This window comes from Emydura macquarii, unplaced genomic scaffold (assembly GCF_026122565.2).
Source record: "Emydura macquarii macquarii isolate MOO-44397 ecotype Brisbane River unplaced genomic scaffold, CSIRO-AGI_Emac_v2 contig_383, whole genome shotgun sequence".
In the NCBI taxonomy this organism is placed as follows: domain Eukaryota; kingdom Metazoa; phylum Chordata; order Testudines; family Chelidae; genus Emydura; species Emydura macquarii.
In genome coordinates, this window is record NW_027130520.1 from 6,874,380 (window position 1) to 6,884,287 (window position 9,908).

Here is a 9,908-nt window from a genome sequence, read left to right on the forward strand (position 1 = left end):
TGCCTGTGTGTGCCCGCAGCCTGCGTGCTCTGGGCCCGCTGGGGAGCGGGCACAGGCTGTGCTGCCTCCCCGTGGGCTGAAGGCCAGCGAGGGGTGGGGGCGCTCTGTCGGCCACTGCTCCCCGGCGGCCTGCACTACAAGGCGCTGTCTGGCCGGTGATGTCGGCCCGCAGCCGATCCTGGCCGGTCCGAGCCAGGGTGGGTCATAGCGCTGGGTAGCAGCCGCCTGCGTGTGTTCCCGTGGCGCTATGCGGGGGTTGAAGCCTTGCGAGGACGTTGGGCGTTGCAGGCAAAGAGACCCCTAATCCGTATCCTCTGCTCTTCTGTCTGTTAACAGCCCCTGTGGTAACTACTGCAGTTGATAGCGTGGGAAATAAACTGCGTTCAAAAGCAGCTAGACCACAATAGCAGGTGGAAGTGGAAGAGATTTAGAGCTATGTGGCCAGCCCGTTGTCTGCTGATGATTGGAAAGTGCTGCTTTACTATGAGATCTGCTCAGAGCAGCATGAACCCTCTCTGTGGCTGGGCCCAGGGCTTGTCTACACTTAAAACACGGCAGCGGCACCTCAGTAGCACTTCTGTGAAGATGCTACCTGTGCCAGGGGGAGGGCTTCTCCCATTGGCATAGGTAACCTACCTCCCTGAAAGACGGTAGCTAGGTCCATGAGAGAATTCTCCTGTCCACCTAGCGCTGTCTAAAGTGAGGGTTAAGCCAGTTTAACTGTTGCTCAGAGGAGTGGATTTTTCACAATTCCAAGTAATGTAGTTGAACAACCTAGATTCCACGGGTTCACCCAGTATGCTCCAACCCAACAGTTCCTCCAAGTTTTTGTTGAGGGGAGCAAGGAGATTTTAATACTGGGAGTTGAATTAATTTAGGGCCAATTAAATTAACTGGGGAATAGAAATCTTAATGTTACTTACCAGTTTTCTTAAGGGTTTGAATGGCATACAGCCCAAGCTTTTCCCTTTGGCCTGGTCTACACCTAAAACTTAGGTCCATGTAAAATTCACACCCCTGAAACATGTGGTTAATGTGATGTAAGCTCCAATGTAGATTCTGCTAGGTGGATGGAAGAATTCATAGTTGCAGCTCCACAGCAGTGCTGCTGTAGCACAGATGTACCCTTTGTCCCAATGTGTTCATGTACAACCTTAGGCAATTTTTCTGCAAATTTAAGTGCCTCTCATTGGGCCCTTTAAGAGGCAGTCTAATTTTTCTTTTTTTTAAAGACACCTGCAGCTCCCAGCACTAAAAGATAAACCACTTTTTTAGGTGTCTAACTTTATGCACCTAGGGCTAGATCTGGTGACTTAGGCATTGCAGCACTCGGAGTTGTAGCATTTTGCTACTCAGTGAAATCCACAACCCTGAATTAGGCATCCAGGCTCCTTAATATAATGCATGGAGAGAGAGGTCTCTAAAAAAGGGTTCCACAAAAGTCAGCAAACTGAGCAGGGAGCTGCTTAAGCTAGCCAAAAGGAAATGGTGAGGAAAGGATTGGGACCTTAGCTTTGCCCCTCAGAGTGAGTTAGGTACCTCTTTCCACCTAGATTCATAGACATGAGCCCTCTCCTGGATTTAGGTGCGTCAGCTGTTTTTTTTCAAGAAATACCGGAAGAGGTGGTAATGCCTCCTCATAACTTTTAGCCCACTGGTTAGAGCACTCACCCTGGATGCGGGAAACGCATATTCCTCCCTGTTCCAATGCATATTGAGTTATTCATACACAGCAGAACAGCTTTAACAAGAGAGACTGATGCCTCCACAGAATATCCCATAACCCAATGGTTAGGGTACATCTTTGAAAAGAGGGAGACCAAAGTGTAAATCCCTTTTCTACATTAGGCATGGGGAAATTAAACCTGGGTCTTTCACATCTCAGCTGAATGCTGTAACTACTAGTGTTTAAATATATATATAAAAAAAAAAAAAAAAGGGTGGTGACATCTCCTGCCCATTTTGTGTAGGGTTAGGTTACACTGAGCACCAACCAGACTGGGTTCTACAGGTGAGAGAGGCAGGGGAATGGCCAGTTTGAGGATTTCACTGAGGCTTAGGCTTGAGCTAGGTACCTGGACTGAAGTGGCTCTACTCATGCGTACTGGCAGAAACCTTGGCAGCTGAACAGGGATTTTTTGGATCTTGGTGGTGCCTAAATGTTGAATTTAAATACCAAACTGCCACTTCAAGTGCCTAAATCCTTTTGTGGATCTAGACCCAAGTGTGGAGCATTTTGTCTTTTGGATTTATGGTTGTCTACTGCTTCATGTTAAAAGATTTGCAGGATACAGCAAGCCTACCTCATTCTTCCTGTTCATAAATGCCTGCTGCAGGAGGAGTTCTCTTCCCTTTGCATGGGACTACAGCTCAAGATATATAATAGTTTTATGTGATGTCCTAATGCTAGCAGATTATTGATAATATCTTCCAGTCTAAAAGCTGAGAATAAATATTGGCTGGTTTTGCTACACTATTTTGCAGCTATCTTGGTACCTAATAAATCTGTTCAAAATAAAGTGAATTTTACTTTGGATTACATTTTAGTAGTGCCAGAAGTTAGTTTTAAAAAGTTAAAAGTAGATTAGTTTTTAATCCTCAGATTATGGTTTTTTGCTTTATTCTCCAGAAGTTCAGTTTTACTGGTCAAGAATGTGTGTTCCAGGCGGGCTGGCTTTCCTATTAGTGAGGCTTTCAGTTTTACTGCTGAACTTTACCAAGACTGAATTTGATACAACAGAATGATAAACACTTAAAAGTTTTGCTGTCATAGCTATGTTGGTTGAGTGTGTGGAGAAAAAACGACACCCCTTACTGACATATCTATGCCAGCAAAAGCCCTTTGTAGATGCAGTTATAGTGGCAAGAAGTCCTTTCTGGGACTGGTTGGTATAAACTATACCAGCAAAATAACTTTACCTGAATAAACTGTGCATAGTTATACTGGCAAACCCTTTCTAGTGTAGGCAAGACATCAGTTTCTGCTCCAGTTGTTCTGTATGATTAGCCTATTGAGTTAACTGATCAAAATTCAAATTTGTGATTGTAGGATGAGTAAAGTTAGACTGTTTCACAGAATTGCTGCTATCACAGTCTGCTCTGTTTCTGAAATAGGCACTGAAGACTTAATACCACATCTAGGCATTTTTGAATGATAAAAAGCAGCTCAGTTCTTTAACTTTTTCATTAGGAGCCTATCACAAACCACCATCAAGATCTTCAAGACATAAGAAATTAATTCATTATGGGAAGAAATAACTAATACAAACACCATGGATGCAGTTTAGAAAGGCTGTGAGACAGTACTCCTGGCAATGCTTAGCCCGCTTCTCCTTCTAAAATGGACAATGTTTATAAAGAGGAAGTTTGGATTTTTTCATTTTTAGAATTGTATAGACTTGGTTTTTTTTATTCTGTTGATAAAATAATTAAATAAAATTTCAGATTATCTGTAAAGAAAAACTGTGCTGTAATGGGTCTCTGTAAAGAAAACCTGTGCTTAAATGTGCTGCTATGTTTCTTATAGCACAAATACCTAAAATATTGAGGCTAAGAACGATTTGTTTCACAGTAGTCTTGGATATACTACTTGTTTCTTATCTTTGTTAGATTTCTCTCTCTCCTACTCCCCCCCCTCCAGCTTCTTTACATAGTTTCAGGGGAAAGAGTAAAAGCCCAGGATTTTAAATCTTGTTTTCATTTCCTTTCACCAACATCTGTCATCTTGAGCCCTAAATAGAGTTGCACATGTCTCTACTGTCACATGTTGAGAGTGATTTTGCTAGGGTGAGACTTAACCCACCAAAAGAATTGTTAACTCTAATTGTAGCGGGATATGGGGAGGAGACACTGAATTTTACAATGGAGAAATTATAATCCAGGCAACTGGGTATTCAGACAGTGTAAATGTGATAACCTATTACTGCATGTTAATATTGATGATTTGTCAATTAAATTGCTTTAATCCAGATTTGAGAGTGAGTGAAGATTTCTGGTTTTATTTTACAACAGAGCGGACAACTTAAGCACAGCCTTGTTTCCAAATACATTTGGAAGAAACAAGATAGTCAGATGTTATAAAACAAATAAAATCCAGTTATGTTTACAATTTGCATTATAGTAGTGAATTTTTTTTTGCTATTTTTAATCTTGAACTCTAAATTAAAGGTTTAGTGATGAAAGGATAGTGTGTGCATATGCATATTATGTATAAAAATCTTGAGTGCTAAAGTTGCAGTCAAGCACTTAAATTAGGAAATGCCAAACTTAAAGTTGCCTATGCAGCCTTAATTCAGCTACCCTTGTCTAGACTTTGATGCAGTCTTAGTAGATAATCACATGCTATTTTTTCCATAGGACTCTTGCCTCATTTAGTACGGAGGAGGGACTGTACTCACTGAATGTGTTGCTGTTACAGCTGGTCGGAAATGTTCCAGCAAAAATTAATTCATTTAGCTTCATGTAGGAAACATTATGATTCCGTGTTTCCAAAAAAATGTTTTGATTCACTGAGAAATTTTGGCAAATTTGGTTTTGTTCCAATGCGGAATGAAACCAAATTTCAATTCTTATGAACTGAAAATTGTGAGGTTGACCAGCTCTAGTAACTATTTATCATCATTCAGTATGTGGTCCCATTTCTTACATACTATCCAAACTCTGTAGTGAGAGCAGAATTAATAATTTCCTCAAGGAGTATTTTGATGGTTCTCATTGTAGCATAAGCACTTCATAAACGTAAGATATTAATTAAACATACTAGTGAATTGAAGTGGCATTGTTATCCCCATTTTAGAAATGGAGAATTTAGGCACCAAGATACAAAAGCAAAAATTTTGGATGCCCAATATGAGAAGCCATGGTCCTGACTTTTCAGAGTACTTAGGATTTAATAGCACTCTATTTGAAGCATGGCTCCTACTGACTTCAGTTGTAACTATGTGTTCACCACTTGTGCAAACCTGCTCAAGGTGTCTCAAGTTGGGCACCCAGAAAATGAGGAATACAGAGGCTAGCTGTGAAAATTCAGTTTGTGTGACTTACCCAGCATCACCTGGGGACTCAGGAAGAGGCAGGTATAGAATCCAATTTCCATAGTAGCATTCACTGCCTTAAATACAAGACTGTCCTTTCTCATCCTGCGGTTCCCTGCCCCATTCACTACATACCTTCCAACTTCTGCAACAAATGAGGCAAGGGTCTTACAGACAACAGCATTCTTTACTACACAACCCTGATTACTCTGAGTACGATACATCCTGTGTGTGAGGCATGGGCCCTGTGGAAAAAATGTGGTTATGCAATTAAAGACTATCATAATTGCAGGGACAAGAACATTTCTGACTGCCACCTTTTGCCAGTGGTTTTCAGAGATATTTGCTGATAGAGAAATAATGTAACAAGAATCTTGAGTTCCACTCCAAATTTTGAAGATGAGGATGCCCAAGTGTGTGCTACAGACCCTTCTGTTTGTCCTCACTCACCTCCCCCTTCCTGTTCTCCAGTGTCTCCTTTTCTCTGTCCCCTTCTTCTATCCCACCCTGTCCCATTCCCCCCTAGACAGTTCCTGTTCCTCACTCCTCTGTTTCTGAGTCGGCTTGCTTTCTTCTCCATACTGCCTAGGCACCAGCAGGGGAGTACTGGAAACAGGAGAGACACTCCAGCTTGGTCTACACTTAAAACTGAAGTTGACCTAGCTGCGTTCTTCAGAGATGTGAAAAAGTGAGGCTGACTTAAAGCTCCGCTAAAGGTTGATGTCAACCACTAGGTTGACAGTAAATTTTTGTGTCAGCCTAAATTCTGCCTCTCAAGGCGTTGGATTTACTACAGTGATGGGAAAAACCTCATCTGTCAGTGTAACATCTGCAATTTGAGACCATGGGCCTGACTTTTCAGAGTACTTAGCATTTAATAGCACCCAGGACAGATTGGCAGAGACCTGGGGGTTTTTCCACCTTCCTCTGCAGCATGGGACATTGGTCACTTGCTGGTGGAGTCTCTGTACTTTGAAGTCTTTAAACCATTATTTGAGGAATTCAGCAACACCATACAGCACCATACAGCCCATTTAACATACGCCCATATGACCATACAGCAACCCTACAGTTGAGCAGTAGGGTGTAGAAATGGAATATTGACAGAACTTGGTTGACAGCCTTTAATACATCTCTACTGTTCTGTTTGACTCTTCTTTCTTATGTTTGCAGGCACGCTCAAGGTGTCCCTTTTTGCCACATTGGCGACACACTAGATCTTTACACCAGCATTCCAATGTATGGTGACCAGGCTTTCCATAGTGGTAACATTCCCAGCTTCCCACTGTCTTGTTGGTAGGTTCATGTGACACCTTATGCACTCTGGTTGATGCACTTAGTTGTGCTTCCTTTGCTGTCAGTTCCATAGAAACTGCAATTTCAATGACCTTCTGCAAGGTGAGCTTGGCCTCAGTCAATAGGCACTTCTGTATTGCTTCACTGCGCAGACCACACTAACCTATTATGCAGGGTGTCATCTAACACATCACTATATTCACAGTGCTCAGGAAGCTTCGTAAGAGCTGCTGCATATTGGGCAATTGTTTCACCTTCTTGATTCCTTTTGTGAAACTTAAATCTCTCTTCAATTACCAGTGGTTTTTTGGAAAAATGTGCCTCCAGGATTTTCACAATGTTACTGTAAGATTTTGTGCCTGGTTTCTCAGAGTGCACTAAGCTGTGCAGCGAGCTAAATGTTTTAGCTCCCACAACACTTAAGAAAGTTACCACCTTCTTATCAGCTGCAGTTTCATTTGCAACAAAAAACTCAGAACGCTCAATATATGAGCTCCATTGCTCCACATTTTCACCAAATGTCTCGGGACCACTGAGTGTAGCCATTGCTGCCTTTTTTTCTTTTTCTTTTCTTTTAGTGTCTTATATTCATGTGTGTTGGGGTCCTTCACACACAATTACTAGTAATTTCCTTTCACTAGTACTGCTCTGGCTTTTTCTGCTTCGTCCCCCTTCCCAACTTGTCCGTTTCAGTTTCGGTTTCCACCATCAGCACAAACAGCCAGCCACCCAGAACAGCAAAAGGTTTTTTCTTGTGTTTTACTGTTGTTTCTTGCTGGTGGCAGTAGCAGCACAGGTCCGTTGTTCCTCATTGCCACTTTGTTATATTTGGATACGTGGAAGTTACTTGCATTCAGAGAGAAACCAGCAGACAGGAAAACAGAGATATGTAAGCACACATAGACAGGGTTTTATTCAACTACTCTAAGACCAGCCAGAACTGGCTGAGATATCCCATAATATACTAACTCTGTTGCTATGGCAACAACCTAAGCAGGACACAGAATACAAGCTAAGGCAAGCTAGGCAGGACACAAAATACACAACAACATCTCCCATTTTGCTGTCTCAAAATGGGGGCTGCCATTAGAATGCAGCTGCAGTCTTAAACCACACCACCATCACCTCGTCCAGCAGATTCGAACAACAAAAGTATTCATTTGGGCAAAAGTCAACAGATTACAGAGGCAGTGGTTATCGGAGAAGGAGTTTGTGTTCATAGTGTACATGAGATACAAATTCATATTGCATGCCTGGGTAAAGGTGTAAACAAATACTGCTCCCTGCTGAGATATAAATGCCCTGCAACATGCATTCAAACTGGCAATCATTACAGGGCCCTGTCTGTTTTTCTCTGCACTTCCTCAATGTTCGCAGGGGAGATATAGCAGAACTGAAGAACTGCTCCATTTGTTTTGTTTTGCACATGATTGCCATGTGCCCACTCCCCGGTCTAGTTTGCAAGCTCCTCCCACTCCTGCACATGTTTAGGGGGCTTATCCTGGTGAAAAACTTCATAATGTATCTTGCTGGTCTGCCTCTTGCCTTTTTGAACAAGACCATTCTGTACTTCCTAGTCACCCACCTCAGCATAAGATTGAGAACCTAAAGGGGATCCAGCTCACCCCATGCCCTGCCATAATTCCCCTTTAACCCCTCAAACCATAAAGCACTCTAGTGCGCAAACAGAAATGCAAAACAAAAATGGGAACAGGATTTCAACCACTCCACTCACCCCCAAATAGCACATACAGAAATCTTAATGCGCCCAGCATCTACCTCCTTCCATGTAGATCATTTACCATCTGAGGGATTCTCCCAAGACTGGGAAGAATCTCAGGGAGATTAGCATTTTTATATAGCTACATATGACTATCATGGCCAGTCTGGAATACGAACAATAAGCAACTATTTTTTCCATACTCCCACAGTACCTGCAATGGCCACACTGTCAAGGACAGGGTCTCTATGTGCTGCTGAGAGGCTGGCTAACCTGGGATTGTCTGAGAAGTGGAAGCTGTATGTGAGGACTGCTTGGGTACAGACTGGTGACACTGTGGGATGGCCACTTTCTTCACGGGTATGGGACACCGCATGTTGGTATGCTGTTGCTGCAACTCTGGGTTCAGTTCTGTACAGATCTCAGAAAAGATAGCTCTTCCCATCCTGCAGTTCTCTTGCCACTGCTGGTCATCCCAGGTCTGCAGAACGATCCTCTCTCATCAATCCATGCTGGTTTCCAGACACCAGAAATGGTGCTGAATGTTGTGTAGGTGAGCCAGGAACTTGTCCTCTTGTTCCAACAACTCAGCATCATACTGTTTTTCCTCCTCTTCCTACTGCGGCCATATATTATTCTCCTGCTCCCACATCATCTGCTCACTGGTGCAAGGGGAGAAGCCCAGTGCTTTGGCTGCTGTAATATGCTCATGTAGTCTCTGCATGTTCAGGTTTGTCATCATGGTGCTGCGGAACATTGTAGGGGCCAGGCTGGCAGACAGCAATTCAAAATGGCCTGAGCCCACTCAGTAAGGAGGTATGGGACAGAGACAGTGGAAAAATGGGATTTAAAAAAAAATTTGAACCCACCTGGCTTCCCACAATTCATAGAGAAACCAATCCTTAGGACTCTGAGCTCTCTGCTCAGCAGTAAAAGGAAGGACTATGGGATACCCCTTGAAAATACTGGGTCCTCAGTTTGCAGCAAATTGCTACCATGTGTTCACATGCTGCTGATTGAAAATGGAACAGGTTCCATGTGTATACTGTTGGGGCAAATTGTGTACTGCGAGTTACCTGAGGAGCATAAAAAGTTTCAGATTAATTCCGCCATGCAGACATACTATAAGTGTGAATTTCCATACTCTCTAATGTTTTGTCTTCAAGTTAAAGCCTTAGCTTTGAATTTCCAGGCTAACACTAGTGGGTTTTTTAGCAAAATGTTTTCTCTAGGCTTTTCCTAGTGTCTTTATTAGCAAAAAAAGTGTGATTTATTTTTAAAAACGATATATAGCTAACTCGGGTTAGCCATCTAGTAAAATCTTAGTGGAGCCAAGGCAGAGGGCAGTGTTACCTCAATGTAGCTGGTGGAGGTAACATGGTGGGGAAGAGTAGGGTTTACCGTGAACGGCTAATTTGAGGTTAAGTTACTCTGTGCCTTGCCTCCACTAGCATTTTATAGACTAGAGCTAATTCACGCTAGCTATCTCATTGTCAAAAATCACATCTATTTCCTTAATGGAGACAAGCACTACGAGATTCCATCCCTACCCTTCCAAAGAAGTTATTTTGTCAAATTTACCTCCATATAACCGGGCACAGCTTCACTTCTGTCCTTGTCCCACAGAAACTGCACAGACTGCACTAGTTGTGCATTCACAATGCCATTTATTTTGAGTTCCCTCCACCAATACCACTACAGTCTATTTACAATATCTGTGCTTTTGGGTCATCTCATCAGGCCTTGAGGAGAACAGATGTCTCCTTTTCCTGAAACAGGACTGGGTCCAGAACTGCACATTTCTTTTCTTGGAGACTTCCTTAGTTCTCCCATCCCTAGAATTACTCAGTGGCTGAAGT